The sequence below is a fragment of the Leptodactylus fuscus genome, chromosome 5 (genome assembly GCF_031893055.1).
Source record: "Leptodactylus fuscus isolate aLepFus1 chromosome 5, aLepFus1.hap2, whole genome shotgun sequence".
NCBI lineage: Eukaryota > Metazoa > Chordata > Amphibia > Anura > Leptodactylidae > Leptodactylus > Leptodactylus fuscus.
In genome coordinates, this window is record NC_134269.1 from 188,176,756 (window position 1) to 188,203,061 (window position 26,306).

Consider the following 26,306-nt stretch of genomic DNA (forward strand, 5'->3'; position numbering starts at 1 on the left):
ATCTATCTCCTATCTATCTATCTATCTATCTATCTATCTGTCTATCCATCTCCTATCTATCTATCTATCTATCTATCTATCTATCTCCTATCATCTATCTATCTATCTATCTATCTATCTATCTATCTATCTCCTATCTATCATCTATCTATTTATCTATCTATCTACTATCTATCATTTATCTATCTATCTATCATCTATCTATCTATCTATCTATCTATCTATCTCCTATCTATCGTCTATCTATCTATCTATCTATCTATCTATCTATCTATCTCCTATCTATCATCTATCTATCTATCTATCTATCTATCTATCTATTTCCTATCTATCTATCTATCTATCTATCTATCTATCTATCTCCTATCTATCTATCTATCTATCTATCTATCATTTATCTATCTATCTATCATCTATCTATCTATCTATCTCCTATCTATCTATCTATCTATCTATCTATCATCTGTCTATCTATCTATCTATCTATCTATCTATCTATCTATCTCCTATCTATCGTCTATCTATCTATCTATCTATCTATCATCTATCATTTATCTATCTATCTATCTATCTATCTATCTATCATCTATCTATCTATCTCCTATCTATCTATCTATCTATCTATCTATCTATCTATCTATCTATCTCCTATCTATCTATCTATCTATCTATCTCCTATCTATCATCTATCTATCTATCTATCTATCTATCTATCTATCTACTATCTATCATCTATCTATCTATCTATCATCTATCTATCTATCTATCTATCTATCTATCTATCTATCTCCCAGGGTGCACAGACAGGCTCATTTACATATCTGTTTTACTGGTATGTTATAAAAAGGGGGGGGGGGGGTCCTTTAAGAAAAGAGTAGCATCGTCCCTCTGCAACCACTATTATGCCCCACAGCGGCTATGGAGCATAATAGAGTTGGGTGGGCAATTGTGGGGAATAATAGAGGTTTCAGGGGGCCACTGTGGGACATAATATATATAGACGCACACCTTCCCCTGGTATCTGATGCGGACGATCAAAAGAAAAACCTAATTGTTAGCTCTTAGGAGCAGGATGTGTATTGTATTAGATTGTAAGTTCTTAGGAGCAGGACATATACTGTATATTAGATTGTAAGCTCTTAGGATCAGGATGTGCATTGTATTAGATTGTAAGCTCTTAGGAGCAGGATGTATATTGTATTAGATTGTAAGCTCTTAGGAGCAGGATGTCTTTGTCTCTTTCTTCCCTTACAGATTCAGCTCGCCGGACAATATAACAAAATACAAATATACAGCAATATGCAGCAGGACATATTATCTATCTATCTATCTATCTATCTATCTATCTATCTCCTATCTATCTATCTATCTATCTATCTATCTATCTATCTATCTCCTATCTATCTATCTATATCTATCTATTTATCTATCTATCTATCTATCTATCTATCTATCTATCTATCTATCTCCTATCTATCTATCTATCTCCTATCTATCTCCTATCTATCTATCTATCTATCTATCTATCTATCTATCTATCTCCTATCTATCTATCTCATATCTATCTATATCTATCTATCTATCTATCTATCTATCTATCTACTATCTATCTATCATCTATCATCTATCTATCTCCTATCTATCTATCTATCTATCTATCTCCTATCTATCTATCTCCGATCTATCTATCTATCTATCTATCTATCTATCTCCTATCTATCTATCTATCTATCTATCTATCTCATATCTATCTATATCTATATATCTATCTATCTACTATCTATCATCTATCATCTATCTATCTCCTATCTATCTATCTATCTATCTATCTATCTATCTATCTATCTCCTATCTATCTATCTATCTATCTATCTGTCTATCCATCTCCTATCTATCTATCTATCTATCTATCTATCTATCTATCTATCTATCTATCTCCTATCATCTATCTATCTATCTATCTATCTATCTCCTATCTATCATCTATCTATTTATCTATCTATCTACTATCTATCATTTATCTATCTATCTATCTATCTATCATCTATCTATCTATCTATCTATCTATCTATCTATCTCCTATCTATCGTCTATCTATCTATCTATCTATCTATCTATCTATCTATCTCCTATCTATCATCTATCTATCTATCTATCTATCTATTTCCTATCTATCTATCTATCTATCTATCTATCTCCTATCTATCTATCTATCTATCTATCTACTATCTATCATTTATCTATCTATCTATCATCTATCTATCTATCTCCTATCTATCTATCTATCTATCTATCTATCTATCTATCTATCATCTGTCTATCTATCTATCTATCTATCTATCTATCTATCTCCTATCTATCGTCTATCTATCTATCTATCTATCTATCTATCTATCTATCTATCTACTATCTATCATTTATCTATCTATCTATCTATCTATCTATCTATCTATCTATCATCTATCTATCTATCTCCTATCTATCTATCTATCTATCTATCTATCTATCTATCTCCTATCTATCTATCTATCTATCTATCTATCTATCTATCTATCTCCTATCTATCATCTATCTATCTATCTATCTATCTATCTATCTACTATCTATCATCTATCTATCATCTATCTATCTATCTATCTATCTATCTATCTATCTATCTATCTATCATCTATCTATCTATCTATCTATCTATCTATCTCCTATCTATCCATCTCCTATCTATCTATCTATCTATCTATCTATCTATCTATCTCCCAGGGTGCACAGACAGGCTCATTTACATATCTGTTTTACTGGTATGTTATAAAAAGGGGGGGGGGGGGTCCTTTAAGAAAAGAGTAGCATCGTCCCTCTGCAACCACTATTATGCCCCACAGCGGCTATGGAGCATAATAGAGTTGGGTGGGCAATTGTGGGGAATAATAGAGGTTTCAGGGGGCCACTGTGGGACATAATATATATAGACGCACACCTTCCCCTGGTATCTGATGCGGACGATCAAAAGAAAAACCTAATTGTGCCGCCCCCCCCCCCCCCCCCCCCCCCGGTCTTCAGTCCGGAGAAGGGGGGGGGGCGTTTTTTGATCGACCGCCTCAGGCAGCAGAGGGGCTAGGTTCACCACTGAGCAGGACATATTTTGTATTATAGTGTAAGCTCTTAGGAGCAGGGCGTGTATTGTATTAGATTGTAAGCTCTTAGGAGCAGGATGTGTATTGTATTAGATTGTAACCTCTTAGGAGCTGGATGTGTATTGTATTAGATTGTAAGTTCTTAGGAGCAGGACATATACTGTATATTAGATTGTAAGCTCTTAGGAGCAGGATGTGCATTGTATTAGATTGTAAGCTCTTAGGAGCAGGATGTATATTGTATTAGATTGTAAGCTCTTAGGAGCAGGATGTATATTGTATTAGATTGTAAGCTCTTAGGAGCAGGATGTCTTTGTCTCTTTCTTCCCTTACAGATTCAGCTCGCCGGACAATATAACATTATACAAATATACAGCAATATGCAGCAGGACATATTATCTATCTATCTATCTATCTATCTATCTATCTATCACATATCTATCTATCTATCTATCTATCTATCTATCTATCTATCTCCTACCTATCTATCTATCTATCTATCTATCTATCTATATCTATCTATCTATCTATCTATCTCCTATCTATCTATCTATCTATCTATCTATCTATCTATCTATCTATCTATCTCCTATCTATCTATCTATCTATCTCCTATCTATCTATCTATCTATCTATCTATCTATCCATCTCCTATCTATCTATATCCTATCTATCTATCTATCTATCTATCTATCTATCTCCTATCTATCTATCTCTATCTATCTATCTATCTATCTATCTATCTATCTACTATCTATCATCTATCATCTATCTATCTATCTCCTATCTATCTATCTATCTATCTATCTATCTATCTATCTCCTATCTATCTATCTATCTATCTATCTATCTATCTATCTATCTGTCTATCCATCTCCTATCTATCTATCTATCTATCTATCTCCTATCATCTATCTATCTATCTATCTATCTATCTATCTATCTCCTATCTATCATCTATCTATCTATCTACTATCTATCATTTATCTATCTATCTATCTATCTATCTCCTATCTATCATCTATCTATCTATCTATCTATTTCCTATCTATCTATCTATCTATCTATCTATCTATCTATCTCCTATCTATCTATCTATCTCCTATCTATCTATCTATCTATCTATCTATCTATCTATCATCTATCTATCTATCTATCTATCTATCTATCTCCTATCTATCTATCTATCTATCTATCTATCTACTATCTATCATTTATCTATCTATCTATCATCTATCTATCTATCTATCTATCTATCTATCTATCTATCTCCTATCTATCTATCTATCTATCTATCTATCTATCTATCTATCTATCTCCTATCTATCGTCTATCTATCTATCTATCTATCTATCTATCTCCTATCTATCATCTATCTATCTATCTATCTATCTATCTATCTATCTATCTATCTACTATCTATCATCTATCTATCTATCTATCTATCTATCTATCTATCTATCTATCATCTATCTATCTCCTATCTATCTATCTATCTATCTATCTATCTATCTATCTATCCATCTCCTATCTATCTATCTATCTATCTATCTATCTATCTCCCAGGGTGCACAGACAGGCTCATTTACATATCTGTTTTACTGGTATGTTATAAAAAGGGGGGGGGGGTCCTTTAAAAAAAGAGTAGCATTGTCCCTCTGCAACCACTATTATGCCCCACAGCGGCTATGGAGCATAATAGAGTCGGGTGGGCAATTGTGGGGAATAATAGAGGTCTCAGGGGGCCACTGTGGGACATAATATATATAGACGCACACCTTCCCCTGGTATCTGATGCGGACGATCAAAAGAAAAACCTAATTGTGCCGCCCCCCCCCCCCCCCGGTCTTCAGTCCGGAGAAGGGGGGGGGGCATTTTTTGATCGACCGCCTCAGGCAGCAGAGGGGCTAGGTTCACCACTGAGCAGGACATATTTTGTATTATAGTGTAAGCTCTTAGGAGCAGGGCGTGTATTGTATTAGATTGTAAGCTCTTAGGAGCAGGATGTGTATTGTATTAGATTGTAACCTCTTAGGAGCTGGATGTGTATTGTATTAGATTGTAAGTTCTTAGGAGCAGGACATATACTGTATATTAGATTGTAAGCTCTTAGGAGCAGGATGTGCATTGTATTAGATTGTAAGCTCTTAGGAGCAGGATGTATATTGTATTAGATTGTAAGCTCTTAGGAACAGGATGTATATTGTGTTAGATTGTAAGCTCTTAGGAGCAGGACATATACTGTATATTAGATTGTAAGCTCTTAGGAGCAGGATGTGCATTGTATTAGATTGTAAGCTCTTAGGAGCATGATGTGCATTGTATTAGATTGTAAGCTCTTAGGAGCATGATGTGTATTGTATTAGATTGTAAGCTCTTAGGAGCAGGATGTCTTTATCTCTCTCTTCCCTTACAGATTCAGCTCGCCGGACAATATAACAAAATACAAATATACAGCAATATGCAGCAGGACAGACGTGATCCAGGGAGATATCCGATCGCCACATCTGGGGTCAGGAAGGAATTTTTTGCCCCCCTGAGGTATAACACTCCGGGGGGTTTGTTTCGCCTTCCTCTGGATCTTTGGGTCGGGTGGCTCTTATCTCAGGACATGGTGGTCAGAATGCAGCGAGGTCTGCAGTATCCATCAGCCTGACCTGAGAGTCACTGTGACCCATTTTATAGTTTTATTAAAGGGCCAGTAATAATTTTATTACAATGTTGCTTATTGCTATTCAATAAAAAAAAATGAATTAAATAATGTATATTGTGTGTTCATCTTTTGTTTGGATTTCTCCTTTTATAGTGACCATGATAACAGTGGTCACTGAAGTAGACTCGGCCACTGATTCAGTTCAATATATAATAAAGTGTATCTTCTCCTATGTATAAGATGGCAGCAGCTGCTGCAGGACCAGCGACTATAGGGGGTGCCATATAGAGAGAGCAGATCATTTAGAACTCCATGTCATAAAGTCAACTCCTGTCCCAGGTTACATGACAAGTATTATGGGGGTCAGTCTCTGTGATGGGGGTAATACCATTGTTTGTCCTCAATATACACAACATACTACCTGAAAGAAGACTGAAGAGCAACTGAATAGACATGAGGATCCTTGTATAGAAACAGACTACAGAGATGTCATTCACAAAGGAGCAATAAATACAGATAACACAAATAATATAGCTCCATAACAAGACATGGACCACTATTACCAGACAATGGCTACCTCTACTAACACTGGTAGATCTTATGCCAGGCTGAGTAAAAGGGATAGTTGAACTGAGTTACACCCATGGATTGGTCCTGACAATGTAATTAGTAAGCCATTGGAAGTAAGCTCCGCCTCTCTATGTACAATGGGAGGAGCTTCCAGAACCTAGATGTCCTAGATGATCCCCTTACTTATATAGTCTATATCCATCCCTACTGGTCACCTACAGTAAAATCCATTGAAGCTAAGACCCTACAGTAAATAATTATACAAACATTTATTTATTTACTTATATAGTGCCATCATATTCCACAGCACTTTACAGAGATAATGTCATGCTTTCCTATATACGGTTCACAATATACATTCCCTATCAGTATGTAATTTGGAGTGTCGGAGGAAACCGGAATACCTGGTAAGAAACACATGCAAACATAGGCCAAAACCACCTAACTACCTATTTGCTACCCTACACTCCTCAGCCCCATTTTCTACAGCTCTTGAACCAATGTCTATAAGCTAAAGAGCCTTTAGGATTTTGTATTGAAGTCTAAGATCTTCAGGTTATGTCTCTGAATGAAGCAGATTGTAGCTCATGGGTCTCCTATGTAATGCATCTCTACAGTGCTCTCTCCTGCCTCTTGCTGGTAAGAGCATACAAGGAAAAACCTATCACAAGCAGGAGGCAGGCTGAAGTTGCAACATGTTAAATAAACAAACTCTGCAGTATGAAATAGGAGATAGCAGGTCAATGTCATCAATTTATCCTTAGCTGCGCTTAGATCTTATTGAGCAAGTGTAATGTGATAAGACTCTGCCCGTTTGGAACACATAACATAGGTTGCCTTAAGAAAAAGGAAGAAACCAAAACCCATAAAACAGGTATACAAGGTATAAACATTATTCTATAACAATAGTCTATACTGAACGATCTAGGCAAAGCATTTTTTGGCCGGAGTGCTCCTTTAGTCTTTCAGAAATTCTGATTTTCAGCCTGTAAGCAGCTTTGTTACATATAAAGCATATGGATCTTCTTAGTGGAGAAATGTCCCTTTATTTTCTATCTGGACTGGATATTCATTTCAACACAAGTTCATGACATTATTATTGGTTACTTTTACAAAAACATTACCATTGTGGCAAATCTGGTGGATAGACTGACCAGTGTGTGACCAAATGACCTTATTGTTTCTTACAGTGGTTATCAAGTCACCCTGCTTCAGATCAAAGCCAGTTAGGTCCTTATTGGACACCAAATACAATATTTGGCCAATACGTGTGACCAACACTGCTGGGCGTAACAGCCAAATGTTTACTAAACTCAGGGGGAAGTGTATGACCTAAAATCTTCGTTCGTAGATCCATGTCGTCTCGATTTTTAATTTCAGCTAATGTCTATACAGGAGCACACATTTGGGAAGAAACACTGGCAATAATAAGTAGTTTTAGCAAGGAGTGTTATGTAACTTACAATTTTGCATAAAGACATGTGATTACATAGTGAAGAATGTTCAGATGTATTGTCTTCCACACGTTAGTAACTAGGTAACAGATGTACCCGGACCTAAAAATGCACATCTTATAATCGCTATTCAGGGAATGTAAAACAAATGGCGAGTCCATTACCACTCGGTCAGGTTCACCTCTGTTAAGTGAAGGTTTTGAATCCATTAGCTCCCTGCACTAGAATACGTGTCCGCATTAGATATTTGTGTAAATCTCATGGACACGACATTCATGAAATTTGTGACAGAGGAAGCTAAGAAGCCTTAAATAACCCCGAGAAGTCTTCATTATAATGCAGTAATACATATTTATAGGACTAAACGTGTTTCTGGTGCTGTTATGAAGGGAAATGGTATGACTGGCACTGATACGTGGGCAGTGATGTGGTCAGGACTGTTATGGGGCCACTATTGTGTCAGACACTATGGCTATGATGACCAATTGTTATTAGAGTATTATATGGCACCATGACTGTTTTAACACATTGGTGGGCCTTGTGCAAAGATTTCATAAGTGGGCCTCCCTATCACCATCACCTAGAAATGCTGGACCTGCACAAATTGTAATACTCCCTCAATGGCCCACACATAGTATAATGCCCATTAGTAGTTTTCACAAAGAATAATGGCTCCATAGTCCCATATCATGTCCCCCCCCCCATCCCCATGGCTGCCCACACCCTGTCATGCCCCACTCAGGTGGCCCCCACAGTATCATGTCCTCACCCCTAAGGTTGTACCCACAGAATCATCTGTAGAACACTGCCAGGACTCCTAGGAAACTATCTATATAACAGTGTAGAACACTGTCAAGGCTTCAAGGAACCTATCTATCCTATCCCATCCTATCCTATCCTACCCTACTAATATTATAAAAAATGTGAAAGTTTGGATGTTTGTGTGTCTGTTCCTCAATCACGCAAAAACGACTGAACGGAATTGAATGAAATCCAGCACACAGATAGATAGTAACCTCGATTAAAACATAGGCTATTTTTTATCCCAGTAAATGACATGGCTTCACGACTGTTATGAATTTTTGTTGACATACTATATTACACTGCTCTTATCTCACCTTCTGAGAAAGCCAGGCCTGTTATCTCTCTGTGTAAACACACGCTAACCCTCAGTGTTCATGCATTTGCATATTATCTGATCTACTACAGTCACTTCTGACACACTGACATGGGCAATCACCTTTAATCCAAATTGCCAGTTTGTCAATTTTAAACATGCCCAGAAAAAGAGAATCTAATTTGTCGCAAACAACGAAAGCTATGAAGGAAGCCTGAAGTCACAGACTTCTTATCAACTGGAGCTCAGGGAGATCATCAACGCCAACAACATGCTCATTATATGGTGTCCCAGCGAGCTGCTGAGATGCCAGAATCATCACGGACACAGCGCGAGGAACGAGTTCAACGGCAGGCCACATTGAGAGTTGCCGAAACGCCTGAGATGCCCCAACAATCACAGCCATGCTGCGAGGAACAAGTTCAGCAGCAGAACAGCTTAAGAGCTGCCAAAATGCCGGAGCAGGCAAATCATCAACGGCAGCAATTTTCTGAATGTAGGCGGATCATCCACTCCAACAACCCGCAGATGAAGCTGCGGGCAGAAGCTAGTAAAACATAATATAGAACACTGTCAGGGCTCCAGGGAACCTATCTATATAACATAGTGTAGAATACTGTCAGGCCCACTAGGAACCTATCTATATAAAATAGTGTAGAACACTGTCAGGACTCCTAGGAACCTATCTATATAACATATTGTATATACTGTCAGGGCCACTAGGAACCTATCTATATAACATATTGTATACACTGTCAGGGCTCGAGGGAACCTATCTATATAACATAGTGTAGAACACTGTCAGGCCCACTAGGAACCTATCAATAAAACATAGTGTAGAACACTGTCAGGGCTCCTAGGAACCTATCTATATAACATAGTGTAGAACACTGTCAGGCCCACTAGGAACCTATCTATAAAACATAGTGTAGAACGCTGTCAGGGCTCCTAGGAACCTATCTATAAAACATAGTGTATAGCACTGTCAGGGCTCCTAGGAATCTATCTATAAAACATAGTGTACAATACTGTCAGGGCTCCTAGGAGCCTATCTCTAAAACATAGTGTATAGCACTGTCAGGGCTCCGAGGAACCTATCTATAAAACATAGTGTAGAACACTGTCAGGGCTCTGGGGAAACCATATATAAAACAAAGCATAGAACACTTTGAAAACAAAAAACAAATTACCCAAAAATATAGTGTAATCTCAAAAGAACAGAAAATCAATAGTAACAAAAGACAATGTTTTGAGATTAAAAATATATAAACTAATTTTATTCAAAGCATACAAAACATTTGACATAACAAAAAACATAAATACAGGAAGACATACCAAGGAGCACCCACTACATAATAGTGGGTAGCTACCGCTAACCCTCCCTCCTGCGGAAATGTGGAACAATTAAATCCCCAATAGTAACAAATACATATAACCTTTAGATGGGGGTATGTACGTATGGCCTAATATATCATACTATAATAGTAGATTAAGCTCATCCCAGAAAAGGCACAATCCCATAAAATATCCAATCAGTCAGATGTACATACCCACAAACATGATGAAATAATAAATATCAATCACTGCCCGGGGGATCTACAAAACATCGCAGGTAGGGAAAATGACGCGCGATCACCGGTGCTTACAGCCGCACACTTTTCAAACCTATTCAAATGAATGGGTTTCAAAAATGACTGCAGGTTTCCTTCTCCTGCCCAGTTTTGGGCAGGAAATGGAAACCTGCAGAACGGAGGCCGGGACGCAGATGTGAACGAGCCCTATGTATCCAATGTACTGATTTTTTAGGCAACATATGTCCATTGTTAGTGAAGGCAATAGTGAAACATGGCTAACGCTGGGCATCTCCACCAACGTTTTATTTTTGATGTACTTGCTAGATCTGTGTTCATTGCAGTTCAGAACTTGGTACCACAGTTGTAGTCAGCTAGGCTCTCAAAAGTCAGGTATCTTTGTGCTGGCGCTGCTTCAATTACCCAGAACCTCATGAAGACCAATTACTCTACCCTAAAATGGTCCTCCAACAAAAATCTCCGACACAATTATTATAAGTACCAGATGTGCACTACATACTGCTTTTGTATTATCAGTGATAAGTGATAGCCGGACATCTTGACACTGTATTGTAGAAAGAGAATTGGAGCGCTGACAGTCCACGTGTTATCTAGATAGCATGTGATAGATCAAGGAAATTAAGTATCTGTTTCACTTCACTAACTCTCTCTTTGACCTGGCTATTATGAATGTCAATTTGCTTCTTCGAAAGGTTACGAGATTGCCAGACAAATGAAATGATTCTGTAGGCCAGTAATATAACCCCGAACTTGTCACAACAAGAAATAAAGGATTTTATAGAAAGCCTTATGTATTCTCTCTGGCTTTTGTGTGGTAAATTAGTAGCTAATTTCAGTCTTCCAAGAATCCGAGCCTGCGCTTATTATATAAGGATTTTCTATTGCAACTTGAAAGAAAAGGACATCCAATGACAAGACAGATGGGAAAAATCAACCTGAGAACCAAGGTCTGAAGGCCCCAACAGAAGAGATGAAGATCTGAAGGATCACCAAGAAGGTGGAGGGATTATAGCACTGAAGTCACCTATAGGCTACATAAGTAAATTGGGGACCGAGTTGGCTAAAGGCATGTGTCAAATGATACGATGCCCTAGCTGATAAAGGGCAAAACGCTGAGCTCTGTGATATACAGGTCTATATGATAAAGGGTGAGTATCTGAGCTCTGTGATATATAGGGTTATATGATAGACGGAGAGAAGCTGAGCTCTGTGATATATAGGGTTATATGATAGAGGAGAGAAGCTAAGGTCTGTGATATATAGGGTTATATGATAGAGGGAGAGAAGCTGAGCTCTGTGATATATAGGGTTATATGATAGAGGAGAGAAGCTGAGCTCTGTGATATATAGGGATATATGATAGAGGAGAGAAGCTGAGCTCTGTGATATATAGGTTTATATGATAGAGGAGAGAAGCTGAGCTCTGTGATATATAGGGTTATATGATAGAGGAGAGAAGCTGAGCTCTGTGATATATAGGGTTATATGATAGAGGAGAGAAGCTGAGCTCTGTGATATATAGGGATATATGAAAGAGGAGAGAAGCTGAGCTCTGTGATATATAGGGTTATATGATAGAGGAGAGAAGCTGAGCTCTGTGATATATAAGGTTATATGATAGAGGAGAGAAGCTGAGCTCTGTGATATATAGGGTTATATGATAGAGGAGAGAAGCTGAGCTCTGTGATATATAGGGTTATATGATAGAGGAGAGAAGCTGAGCTCTGTGATATATAGGGTTATATGATAGAGGAGAGAAGCTGAGCTATGTGATATATAGGGTTATATGATAGAGGAGAGAAGCAGAGCTCTGTGATATATAGGGTTATATGATAGAGGGAGAGAAGCTGAGCTCTGTGATATATAGGGTTATATGATAGAGGAGAGAAGCTGAGCTCTGTGATATATAGGGTTATATGATAGAGGAGAGAAGCTGAGCTCTGTGATATATAGGGTTATATGATAGAGGGAGAGAAGCTGAGCTCTGTGATATATAGGGTTATATGATAGAGGAGAGTAGCTGAGCTCTGTGATATATAGGGTTATATGATAGAGGAGAGAAGCTGAGCTCTGTGATATATAGGGTTATATGATAGAGGAGAGAAGCTGAGCTCTGTGATATATAGGATTATATGATAGAGGAGAGAAGCTGAGCTCTGTGATATATAGGATTATATGATAGAGGAGAGAAGCTGAGCTCTGTGATATATAGGGTTATATGATAGAGGAGAGAAGCTGAGCTCTGTGATATATAGGGTTATATGATAGAGGAGAGAAGCTGAGCTCTGTGATATATAGGGTTATATGATAGAGGAGAGAAGCTGAGCTCTGTGATATATAGGGTTATATGATAGAGGAGAGAAGCTGAGCTCTGTGATATATAGGGTTATATGATAGAGGAGAGAAGCTGAGCTCTGTGATATATAGGATTATATGATAGAGGAGAGAAGCTGAGCTCTGTGATATATAGGATTATATGATAGAGGAGAGAAGCTGAGCTCTGTGATATATAGGGTTATATGATAGAGGAGAGAAGCTGAGCTCTGTGATATATAGGGTTATATGATAGAGGAGAGAAGCTGAGCTCTGTGATATATAGGGTTATATGATAGAGGAGAGAAGCTGAGCTCTGTGATATATAGGGTTATATGATAGAAGGAGAGAAGCTGAGCTCTGTGATATATAGGGTTATATGATAGAAGGAGAGAAGCTGAGCTCTGTGATATATAGGGTTATATGATAGAGGAGAGAAGCTGAGCTCTGTGATATATAGGGTTATATGATAGGGGAGAGAAGCTGAGCTCTGTGATATATATAGAGTTATATGTTAGAGGGAGAAAAGCTGAGCTCTGTGATATATAGGATTATAGGATAGAGGGAGAGATGGTAGATCAACCCAATGGTCAATGATATGGTGGGGAGGGGGAACAATTGAAAGTTACTTCTGTAAGACTTACCAAAAGCCATTACTATAATGGGGGACCCAGCTTCCTATTTGCTATGGGACTTCCTCTTTACAATGCCCTATCCATTACTATAAAGTACAGCTTTAATAGATGCATGGAAGACAGGGAGCAGTGATAGGCCTTGGGCCCCAGACCGTTACCAGAAGTCATTTAGTCCTACTTTTCTTGTAAGAGATAATTACATAATGTTAGGGAAAAGTTTTGTAACTAAAATATCAATAAGTAATGACCTGATATATCAATTACAATCCATTAGGCCTGGATGACTGATGTATATGGAATAAAACAATAATGTTATAGAATGTAATATAACCAGTAAACGGTTAAACTGCTGGACGTCTCCGAGCAGGAGCTGACAGATAAGTATCCTGTTCCTAGAAGTAATGAATTCATTCTGGCATTGGAGATTACCATTCCTACCGGTACCTTGAACCAAGTCCCACTCGACCTCTCCAAGCCGCAGCTTTTCAAGCTCCTAATAGGGATTCAGCTGTCCCTTGTATAATATTGATCCACGTCCCAAGACGCCATTGATTATTCCTCACTCCTCTATTAAATGTCCTCTGAGTACATCAGATCTTTAGAATTCTATATTGTCAACCAAGTTGACAGGCTACAAGGAAGGCAGAGGATAAAAGGTATTCTTACGTAAGGAGTCGGTGTTAGGTAGGAGGATTAAGTATGGATTGTAGAAAATTCTTTCTGAAAACTCCAAATAATGAAAATCTCTAAATAACTAGCAGAGGATATAAGAAGGAAATGTGACTCATTCATAATTTCTTCTCGTTCCGGGCTTGGCAAATGTGTATCAAGTATGTACAACTCCATATACTTAAATAGCTACAGTAAAACAGGACCTGGTAACAGATCTAAAAAGCCCAATGACATACCTCATCTGAACATTGCTGTCACCCTGAGCATGTTGGTGTTGTGTGTATCCAAATCTGTTCAGCCATTCCAAAGATATAAGCCCTTTTAATTCTGATGCATGTTAGGGTGTACTAGCCAAGTGGGAGATAACATTGCATGACATACAGTATACAGAAACAGACCTAAAACTAACCTTGACGTCCCTTTCCTGTTTCATCATCATATGGATTATGCCTATATCATACCTCCCAACTTTTGAAGAACCGAAAGAGGGATAAAACGAGCAGCACGCGTAGCGCGCTGCGTCAAATTTAGACCCGCCCACTTTTGTGTTGACTCCGCCCATTCTCATCAATTTTTCATGTGCCCGCACACAGTATAATCCTCCTACAGTCACCCGTAAATTATATGTTCCCCCTCTATCTCTCCCCCAGTTTCATATACACCCTTCATCTGCCCCCAGTTTCATGTCCCCCCTCCATCTCTGCCCCAGATTCATGTCCCCCATCTCTTCCCCCAGATTCATGTCCCCCAGCTCTGCCCCCAGATTCATGTCCCCCAGCTCTGCCCCCAGATTCATGTCCTCTCCATCTCTGCCCCCTGATTCATGTCCCCACATCTCTGCCCCCAGATTCATGTCCCCCCATCTTTTCCCCCAGATTCATGTCCCCTCCATCTCTGCCCCCAGATTCATGTCCCCTCCATCTCTGCCCCCAGATTCATGTCTCCACATCTCTGCCCCCAGATTCATGTCCTCTCCATCTCTGCCCCCAGATTCATGTCTCCACATCTCTGCCCCCAGATTCATGTCCTCTCCATCTCTGCCCCCAGATTCATGTCCCCCCATCTCTGCCCCCAGATTCATGTCCTCTCCATCTCTGCCCCTAGATTCATGTCCTCTCCATCTCTGCCCCCAGATTCATGTCCTCTCCATCTCTGTCCCCAGATTCATGTCCTCTTCATCTCTGCCCCCAGATTCATGTCCTCTCCATCTCTGCCCCTAGATTCATGTCTCCACATCTCTGCCCCCAGATTCATGTCCCCCCATCTCTGCCCCCAGATTCATGTCCCTCCATCTCTGCCCCCAGATTCATGTCCTCTCCATCTCTGTCCCCAGATTCATGTCTCCACATCTCTGCCCCCAGATTCATGTCCCCCCATCTCTGCCCCCAGATTCATGTCCCTCCATCTCTGCCCCCAGATTCATGTCCTCTCCATCTCTGCCCCTAGATTCATGTCCTCTCCATCTCTGCCCCCAGATTCATGTCCTCTCCATCTCTGTCCTCAGATTCATGTCCTCTCCATCTCTGCCCCCAGATTCATGTCCTCTCCATCTCTGTCCCCAGATTCATGTCTCCACATCTCTGCCCCCAGATTCATGTACCCACATCTCTGCCCCCAGTGTCATGCCGTCCTCTCCTTCATCTGCCCCCAGTTTCACGTTCCACCTAAGTGTACACATTGCACTTACCTTCTCCTCGTTCCCCCGCCGCACTCTGCGCGCCTCTCTCTCTCACTGGCACACAGTTGTAGACGCGATGTGACGTCACCACATCGCGTCTACACAGCCAGTAGGCGACGTGCAGCGGCGAAGCAGATCTGAGTTGAAATCGGGACATACCTCCCTCCAACCGGGACCGCGGGACACGTCACCAGAATCGTGAATGTCCCGCGGAAAATGGGACGGTTGGGAGGTATGCCTATATTATGGCTCAAGTGCAGTAGGCAAAAACATAAGGAAAAATAAATCTCTTTCAGCCTGTTTGCAAACTGAACTCTATGGTCCTTTTTCAGACGAGAATTTTGGCTTGAAATCCCAGTTATGGCCTTCTTTGTTTTTGGATTGTTTTTGCGGTTAAAGGGGTTTTCCATGCAAAAAAAAAAAAATCATTTTTCAAAACAGGTCTGTTAGTGGTATTAAGAAGTTAATAAGTTCAGTTAAATAATTTGAGCTGTGTTTTGAGTGCTTTCTGAATTTCTCAGGGAGCTCCCGGTGTCTTCTGCATTTGTTTACATGGCAAAGAAAACAAAACGAGGTATGAACAACACTCATCATAATGTGAAAAGATTTTTTTTAAAATCTGTTCACATTATGATGAGTGTTGTTCATACCTCGTTTTGTTTTCTTTGTTGTGGTTCTATATGGAGGTAGCAATATGCATACTGATAGGGGTACAGGCTGGTACACACTGTTGGTTTATTATCATTATTTTTTTTACAATAGATTTCTTCCAGCTGTGCTATGTTTTTGTGTTCTATATTTCTATATTTGTTTACATGGGTAACTTCCTGTTCTGTTTTCCTACAACTACCATGATGCCTTGCGTGTCACAGACTCCCTCCTCCCTACTCTCTCACTCCGTCCCCCTGCCATTTCTCACTCAACCCCCTCCCAGTTTCCCTAGCTAGCCTCTAGCTAGACACTACTAGTCCACCCTAACTAACTCCCCCACCCACACACACACATACACAACCATCATACTTACTTGTCTTCGGAGCAGAACCATCTGGGCACGGGCCTTCTTTGTTCTGGGTGGCCGGCACCTCCTTGAGTGCAGTCGGCTGCCCACACCTGCACAAGAGAGCCAAGAAGTGACGTCCCATGCCCAGAAGATCCGGACAGAAAGACAATTAAGTATGGGGAAACAGAACATCCCCGAAAAATTGCAAAATGTGCCTGGAATGGTCACATGACCAGCCCGGCTATCTAGGTAAATATAGCTTTATGGCACAGTAAGAAACTTAGGAGATAGGTGTGGGGAAGGGGGGGGGGGAGATAGCTTAGATTAGAAAGATCATTTTATCCTAAACAACGTCTTTAAGGTTGAACTCCCATCTATGTCAGACTTTTTTGTCCGATGGTTTCAGTTAAAAAGGACCTTCCATGTCCTCGGGCACATGGGTTGTTATATACCGCTGGAAAGCCAACAGTGCGCTGAATCGACTTTCCGGTTATGTTCTTCTGCCGAACAGCTATTACCGTGGCCCTTCAGTGTCAGAAGGGTGTTTGTGACAGTCTGTCAGGAACGCCCCTCCTGACAGTAGAGTGTATAGCAATGTACTGCCAGAGGGGGCTCTCCTTACCGCCTAGCGACGGACACTAACACATCCCATTATAGACAATGGGGTTTATAAGGCACTGTTTGTGTCCCCTGTTTTAGCAGTCTGTGTCTATTGCTCTGGTCCTCCAGATGCTAGTGTGAACCTAGTGTAACTGTAGCAGTTGAATGAATATCAGTATATTAGTGAATTGCTGTTTAGTACTGGTTCATAATTGCATCCATATCCTAAAGTGGCCCAGAATTACCAAACATTTGTTGTTGGACTGTGCAAGGTCTTCTGATGGACTAAAAATATACTGGGCAGCTTGTTTCTGACTGTTTCCCCAAGGTAGACGTTACCAAAGATACCTGGCAGCCGATAGTCTTCCATGTCCATGGAAGATCAGCATCGTGTTTGGCCGAGCAAAATGTTAATGAGCCATTTATTGGCTGGCCAAAAATGATTTGCTCAATACCCACCTGAATCCACTTTATACTCTGATCTTCCTCAAGAGTCCATATATTTTATATCCATCTCTTTTGCTTCTTTAAGCAGCATTCCTATTAGTCAGGCCTGTTCCGAGCCACCATATCCCCAGGCAGCCATGATTAGAGGAGGGTACATTTTCCATGTCCTATTTTGCTGTCATTCTGCATAGTTTTCCTGAAAGTATCGACACAGCTTGGATCTGACTCTTTGCAGATTCAGTTAATGAGCCTGATGGGAATTTCAAATGTCTTAAAAGAGCAAAACACTTCTGAGCGACCAGAGCCGGCGAACTCCACGAAGTTCCTGATGCGAGTTCATTCTTACCAATTATCCTGATCAATAAATCGACTCAACGAGAGAAATCACCCAGTGGAAAAAAAAAAAAAGGGATGTTGAAGGTTCTTGGAGGAAGAGGAGGTGAAACGATGACTAAGATCTGAGCAGTACAATATTGTGCACTGTAGTAATATTAAGTCGTCTTTTCATATAGAGCGTAAAGGAATACAAGGAACATCTCTATCAGCCTCAAGTGACCAGTGTGTCTGCCTAAGTGATATTTCCCCTGGGTGGACAGAATGGATCTGACAGTGTTCAGTCTCACACCTTCATTCATTTACTGGCAGGCGTATGATTACATCTCGTACCGCATCTTACAACAAAACCTTGAGTACTCATTTACGGTTATTGGAACATGCTGCTCAATGTGTTTAACACTTCATTTAATGAAAGTCAACCATGTGGCGTGACGGCTATGACCTTCCACGGCTTTCTATTAAATATGCAATGAATATATAAAGGAAGTCTAATTTGTAAAGGGACAGGACCGCCTTAAAGGGCAATAACAAATCCATATAAAATCCTGTATACAACGCCTATATAAAGTATATACCGTACCCTCTTAAGATTTTTTTTACTATGTAATAATTCATCTTTTTAAAGAGGACCTTTCACCATATCTGGGCACATGCAGTGTTATATACTGCCAGAAAGCTGACAGTGCGCTGAATTCAGCGCACTGTCGGCTTTCCCGATCCGTGCCCGGTGTAAAGCGCTATCGGTCCCGGTACCGTAGCGCTTTACAGTCAGAAGGGCGTTTCTGACCATTAGCCAGAGACGTCCTTCTGCCTCACGGCGCCAATCGCGCTGTGCTGTGGAGCGGGGAGGAACGCCCCCTCCCGCTCCTGATAATGCTCGTCTACGGACAAGCTGTGTGAGCAGAGGGAGGGGGCGTTCCTCCCGGCTCCACAGCACAGCGCGATTGGCGCCGCGAGGCAGAAGGACGTCTCTGGCTAATGGTCAGAAACGCCCTTCTGACCATAGAAGAGCTACGGTACCGGGCCGTAAGCTCTTCACACCGGGCACAGATCGGGAAAGCCGACAGTGCGCTGAATTCAGCGCACTGTCAGCTTTCTGGCAGTATATAGAACTGCCTGTGCCCGGATATGGTGAAAGGTCCTCTTTAAGACTGCGATCACAAATTCCCCTCCACTTTCCACGCCTGTGCTCTCTGCCGTGGCGTTTGAGATAATATAGGGTTAATCAGCGCTAGGTTCCGTGGATTCTGAGACTGAATTGGGAGCAGAATCCGTAGTAAGATCGAGATTCAGTTTTCAGGACACAATAGGAGGCAGATTCCATCCAGAATTTGGGGCTTATTTTGAGGTAGAAACGCCAAATTACGTTGTGTGACCTTAACCCAACACTGATCAAAAAGATTTAAATCTCTATGCTATGATCTATGGTAATTCTAATTATGGAATAAAATTAATGTAATACATATAACTGCAAACCTGTCACTATAATAGGCCTACATCATTACGGGAACAAGCAGGGAACTGACATACCTAGTCAGTCAATTCCCCAATCAGCCATAACATTAAAACATATCTGCCAGCACTCCCGTAAATGTTTGGGAGTCTCAAGAAAAGATAGTTGACGTTCCAGAAGATTGAGTGAGTCTCTCGGGCCCGGTGGAATGCTTTTGCATCTGCTGGCCTAGCCATTAAACACGTGACTTGGGCATTATTGTGCAAGTCATATCTCAAGAAAGGGGCAATGCCGGAACGCAACGTGTCCATGTAACTAAGAGAAGGCAAGGCCTAACACACAGTAGTGGCCTCAATTTGCACGTCCTTCTCCAGGACCTCACTGACCTCACCCCACACATTGAAAACAGGTCTAACCCACCAAGACATGGACTCTACAAGACTTCTGAAGCATGAACTCTTGTAGTTCTTTATGCTATAGTAGCTCATGCCTAGGGTTGCCTAGAGCTCACCATCTTTCATCACTCCTTCTGATGCAGACACAGGAAAAGGTCTGAATCTTTGCTAGATTGGCTATGGCATGTAGTAGTACTTGGGAAGCCGGAGACTTGTGGTGCTCTGGAGATGCCCCCATTCTACGTAGTGCTCATTTACAATATTGGAATAAACCATTTTTCTCTAGAATGAGGCAATGATTGGTGCAACAAAATGTATGTTGTAATAAGGACTTATACATGTCCATGTTATTTGTGTAGGGGCAGTTTTTACTCCAGAGCATAGATTAGGCGAGTAGAAATATGTTGTTGGGTTTTTGTTGATAAATGCTCAGCTTTGGATATCTTCAGAAATTTTCTGTTGCAAATCTATTGCTTGTTTCTCCGAAAATTAGACTGGGTCTTAAATAATTTTTTGCTCTGAAACATGAGTTGGGGCTTATTTTTTTCCCATGAACAACAATCCACTCTCCAGACCCCTTTAGATCCAAAACAATTAGAGTCTACAAGTGCCAATGGTGGACGGTCTCTCACACAGATCTGTGTCACTCCTGTCAAAGGCGTTTCACTGTGAGGTCCAGTGCCATTGCAGCAGCGTTCCCTTTAACATCATGCCTGACCTTCCAGAGGCCTTGTGCTTGCAATGATGCTGGGATTTTACCAGGTTCAGTATCTCAACCGAAAATCCCAGCATCATTGCAAACACAAGGCCTCTGGAAGGTCAGGCATGATGTTAAAGGGAGCATCCCCTATAGGGGTGCATGGCTGAGGTTCTGTCTTCCTAATTACATCATGGAAGACAGACTTGCACATCCTCAGCTAGCGCTCTCTATTGGTGTGCACATACTGAGGCACTGACTTCCTAATTACATCATGGAAGACAGATTTGCATATTCTTCCCATGATCCCTTGCACAGTGGAGGGCTAAAGGCTTAATAAGACTCCACACACCTATATATTGGTCTCTCCCTATGGAGTGACAATATCCGCCCGACCCTAGAGCTTATATTTCAAGCATATGCCAAAAATCCTGAAAAATCATGCTAGGGCTTATTTTTGCGGTAGGTCTTTCAGCAAAACGTGGTACGTTAAAATTGTTGTACCATCAGTCACTACCTCCTAAAATTAAAGACCCCTCTTGGTGGTCTACTCATCTCCAGGAGGTCTTACCTCTTCCACCGGCCAGGTATTCCACTTCCAGGGACCAGGAGTGAACCTATCCCTTTCGCCGCCCGAGGCGAACTACAGAAAGCTTGTCCCGGACTGGCTTAGGTAATCAAAAATGCCGCGCTCCCTGGGGTCCTGACATAGCGCCGCCTGAAGCGCTCGCTTCAGGTCGCCTCATGGGAGGTGCGGCGCTGCCAGGGACATGTAGTATTACATAGTACTGGGTTGGTATAAGTTTGGTGAAATACAATAATCAAAAAATAGGCATCTATTTCACTTCTGAATCCTCGGTCGCACCTTCCCTATGGCTTATATTGTAGATGAGGATGTTGCATATGCATATGGTCCTAAACACTGATGTCTATGTTACGGACAACAAGACTTCCTCTTCTTTGCAAGGTGAGTTGGGTGGGGGCACGCTAGGTCCCCATGATGGTAAAGGATCCAGGACAAGCACCCCATTTGGCGTTCCTAAAACTTCTTCCTGACTCATCGCAGTTTAGAAACTTACTAGATCTTCATATATATTATTCTTCTGAGCAGTCTGGTATGTTTGTACATTTTCTATAATCTCCTCCTCTGCAATATTTTGAACTTTATTTCCCTATCTACTTACCCTTCAACTTCATTTTCCTTCAGCCCTTCAGTAAATAATGTTGGTTATATTTCTATGGCGTCGGGTGATGAAACTACCTTTTCCATTGTCCGCTCTGCATACCAAAGAGACAATTAATTTCAGAGTAATATTTGGAGAAGGTTATTAGACTGCCTAATAATGCCTCCTATAATTAAGATTGGCTCCGGCTCATCCGCGCTCTTCATTTACAGTTTTCTCTCGATACTGACGGTGGAGGAAAGCTGTCGTGTATCCCGTGCATGTCCGAGGAATAACACAGAATGGTGGAGCATGTTCAGTAATTGCTAATTATAATCTTATATTCCACTAAGCCGGCACTAAGAGAAACCAGTCATATGGAGAAAAGCAATTGAAGAGTTAAATTACGTACGCTTACATTATAAATGCTATTGTTTGGTATGTGTGCCCATGTAGTCTCAAAAATACCACAATTCTGTCTTCCATAATAGTGACTGTCCCAAATTTGCTTGGAAAGTCCTGAATTTTTGGAAAGACTTCTGGCAAATGTATTGGGCAGAAAAGGGGCGTGGCTTAAAGGGGATTTCCACAAGAAAGGGACAACTTGCTGATCATGATCAGGAAAAAGGAAGTTTTTTATCCTATGTTCTGAATGGACTGGTAGTAGGGCAACGCACGCACCAACCCATTTATTTTAATGCATCCTTGCCAACTTTTCTTCCAGACCTAAGAGCTGGCAAAACTCCTGGAACTGGCAGAATGTTCCTGTGTCCACCAGATTAGGTGCAGTTGGCACACTTTCAGGATAAGTGTTAACCTGTTCAGATAGTAAAATCCCTTTAACCCCTCCTCCTGTCTTCCTGAAGATAGAGGATAAGTGTATGTCTATGTAAGTGTACATGTATAAGTGTCTATGTAGAAGTGTAAGTCTATGTAAAAAGCCATTTAAGGCTGGGACCCCACAGGCCGGAAATGCTGCGATTTGCCCACGGTGGAAACACTGCGGAAAAAAACGTGGCGTTTTACAGTCATTTCATGCAAATCCCATGCCCACTTTGCGGAAAAAATCGCAATGTGGACATGCTGCAATTTCCAAAACCTTTGCGGTTTTGAAAATCGCAGCATGTCAATTATATTTACGGAAATGCCTGTGGCTTTCCCATAGATATAATTGTAACAGAAAGTCCGCAGAGGAAAACTCTGTGAACTTTCTGTTCAAAGTGCTGCGGGAAGAACCGCAATGCGTTCACGCTGTGGTTGTTCCCGCAGCGCTTTCCTGCTGCGTTTCTGGCCCATGGGGCCTAAGCCTAAGGCTGGGTTCACATGTTCATGTTTGGAGTCTCCATTGCAAAAACTCACACAAATTTAAGGAGATAAAAGTCCTGGGGATTTTTCTTTCAGTTTTAAAGCAGCGGACGCCAAGTGGACACCCAGCAGACCTCATTATAATCAATGCGGTCCGCCAGTATCCATGCGTAACCACTGTTTTAGCAGACCAACTCTATGACGTTTGTGTTCCCCAGCAGGCCCTAACAAAAGAGACCATGTCACTAGTGTGAACCTAGTGTAAGTGGAATAATTATTATTATTATTGTTTTACCATATATAGAATACATACTGTTAAAGGGATATTCTTATTAAAAGGGTATTCCGATTTTTGCAATAAAGGCCATTTGTTGTATAATAAAACATTATTCAATCCTCCAAATCGGTCACAGCTCAGTAAAGAGGAATACCGCACATACTGCATAGAAATGTCTGGCAGTATTAGTATATTTGCCCCTTTGTGAGGACATCATTATTATGGCTCCCCCCCCCCCCCATGTAACACGTAGAGGGAGATTTATGAAACCTTCTATAAGAAAAACTTAGCAAAGTAACCAATCACAGGTCAGCCACCTCGAATAGTAGCACCCTTACATACACAAACATCAGAGTTAGGTTCTGTTCACATGGTGTTGCGTGCACGGACCATCAATCCCAACATACACAATTGTACAACAGCTTATATCATCCATAGACTCAAGTGTTAAAAGGATTTTCCAACTCAATTTTATTGATAACCTATCCCCAGGATAGGTTATCAACAAGAAATCATGGAGGTTCGATACTCAAGATCCCCACCTATCAGCAGTTTGAAGGGGTCATGATGCATGTATGAATCATGTGACTTCTCCACTGTTTACATTGCATACTATCTGTTTCATAGTGGTCATACCATGTAATTACACTTTCATCCCATTCACTTCTATGGAATGAGGTGGTAATTACATCGCACGCCATCTGTTTTATAGTGGCCATGCAAGGAAATTACAGCTTTGTCCCTTAGAAGTAAATGGGACAAGACTATAATGACAGGCTCCATGTGAAGTAAACAGTGAAGAGGTCACAGCGATTGTACCAACAACTGGATGTTGGACGACGACTGATCTTTTATTAATGAAGATCAATTATCAATAAAAATAAGTTGGACCGCCCTGATGTCTCTGCACTGAAAAACATAGTCGTTGACTCCTTATACAGCTGAGAAAGACACTGTCCCAGCAAACACCACCTGGATATGTGCCATAGTGCAACATATTGGATATGTGCCCGGGATATTCTCAACTTTAACCAAAATCATATACAGAACAGACCTAAATATTTCATTATGACTCCTTCCTGGGTCAATATGATGCAATATTTTTCTGCATGTTTTCCTACAGAACTGTTCTCCCAGGGTATACTGGTGAATGAAGCCTGGAGCTTCACAGTCCTGATCTATGCCAAGAGAATCTATGCCAAGCTATATTTGTAACATACAGTGAAGCCTCTATGAGACGACCACCCATAATGCGGTCTTCTGGAGAAGTGGTCTTCTCAAAGAAAATGGCTAATATGGAAAACAGAAAATGTGTGGCGTGGGTAAGGAGGTGGTCTTCGCAAAGAGGTGGTCTTTTGGAGAGGTTTCACTGTATCTGGTTTAATGAATTAAAGTCAATATAAAATAGTCCAGACAGACTAAGCGGCCATGTTTATCTTCAGGACCTTCTATGATTCATAGATGGTCGTGTGACTATGTATAGTGATACTTCACAGACGACCCAGTCACAGAAATTGACCTAATTTGGTGGTCCGCACTTGAAACATCTGAAACATACTTTGCTGTAAATGATCACTGTCTATGGAAGATTCCTCCAAAGAAAGCAGAAGAGATAATAAAAGAGAATTGTCATCCCTACCGTTGTGAAGTTCTGCTGGGGAGAATCCTCTCTTAGTAAATCGTGTCTGGAGTGTATGGGCTATTTCCAGCAGAGGAGATGACATATATAGAACAGTGCCCTCCCTTTATGACTGGCGTGTGTACTGTATGCCTATCCCATCTGTCATTGCAGCACCTGCTGCCCTCTGTACTGGGCTCTCGCTGCATCTGGAAGTGACATTACACAACGCATTTCTCCATAGTTCTGGAAACGTTTCCGCCAGTCTTATTAGGAGGAGAACGGCAGGACATTGCTTTTTAATGTTGTCTGGGTGATACCTGAAGAGTCTTAAAGAGCTATTCCATCCAATCTTTATTAATGGGCATAGGTGGGGGGGAAAGGTTGGCACTGGTGGGCATGTACTGTACAGGGTACCTAGTCCGAATAAGGCTTATTTAGATACAGGGCTAGAATAGTGAACTGAAGCTTTTCTTTGGCGTCTAAATGACTACAGAGTGGAGAGGGAGGGGGAGAAGGATAGCACGCTAAATTTCAGTTAGTAAGTGATCTATATCTCAAAATTTATCTGCACTCTGCTCATATTAAACCTTCTTTTGGTCGCACTATCCTATCATACATTTTCGTACGAGGTCGCTGTCTCCTTAGTCACTGCTGTGCAGGTCTGAACGTATTACGTCAGTTCAGTTGTGACTACGGTGTAAGAAGAAAGAAGTGCCGCAGGCAATGAATAGTTTTTTGTGGTCGAAGTTAGAAATGGACGAATTTGTTCTGAGTCGGTTTTGACCCGAATATTCCAAATTGTTTGGTTTTTAACGAAACTGAACAGTTGGGGATTTGTTTCAGACCAATTAAAATGGCCGCTGCCACATACATTGCGGTACATTATTACACTCTGGGGTCTCATTACCGCTGAGGCCCGTGTTTGGGTCCAAAGGACACAGAGCGTCATGACGTCACTGGGATTAGCAGTGACTCCAGGCCATTGACTTCACCAAGGAGCCCAAAAAAACGAGCACTGGACCCTGCCAGGAGGTCCAAGAGAGGTGAGGGAAAGAGAGTATAAGGGCTCTTTCACACGGGCAAGAGGGGGCGGATTTTGGCACTGAATCCACGTCAGAATCCGCTCCCTCACAATAGAGGTCTATGCAGACCGCTAGCGAGCTGCCCTTTCTTCAGGCAGATTCCACAGCTGATTCAGGC

At 41.0% G+C, this 26,306-nt stretch overlaps 1 protein-coding gene across 2 annotated transcripts in view; it reads right to left on the reverse strand.

Annotated features, from left to right (window-relative positions):
- The window catches only part of SGCD (sarcoglycan delta), a 514,319-nt gene extending 489,080 nt beyond the window's left edge, over positions 1-25,239 (reverse strand). Inside the window, exon 1 of one of the 2 annotated variants that reach the window (XM_075274918.1) lies at positions 25,125-25,239. The gene's annotated coding sequence lies outside the window, so the exon portion shown is untranslated. The remainder of the gene's footprint in view (positions 1-25,124) is intronic. The other variant, XM_075274919.1, reaches the window with a different exon arrangement.
- Between the last annotated feature and the right edge of the window lie 1,067 nt (positions 25,240-26,306).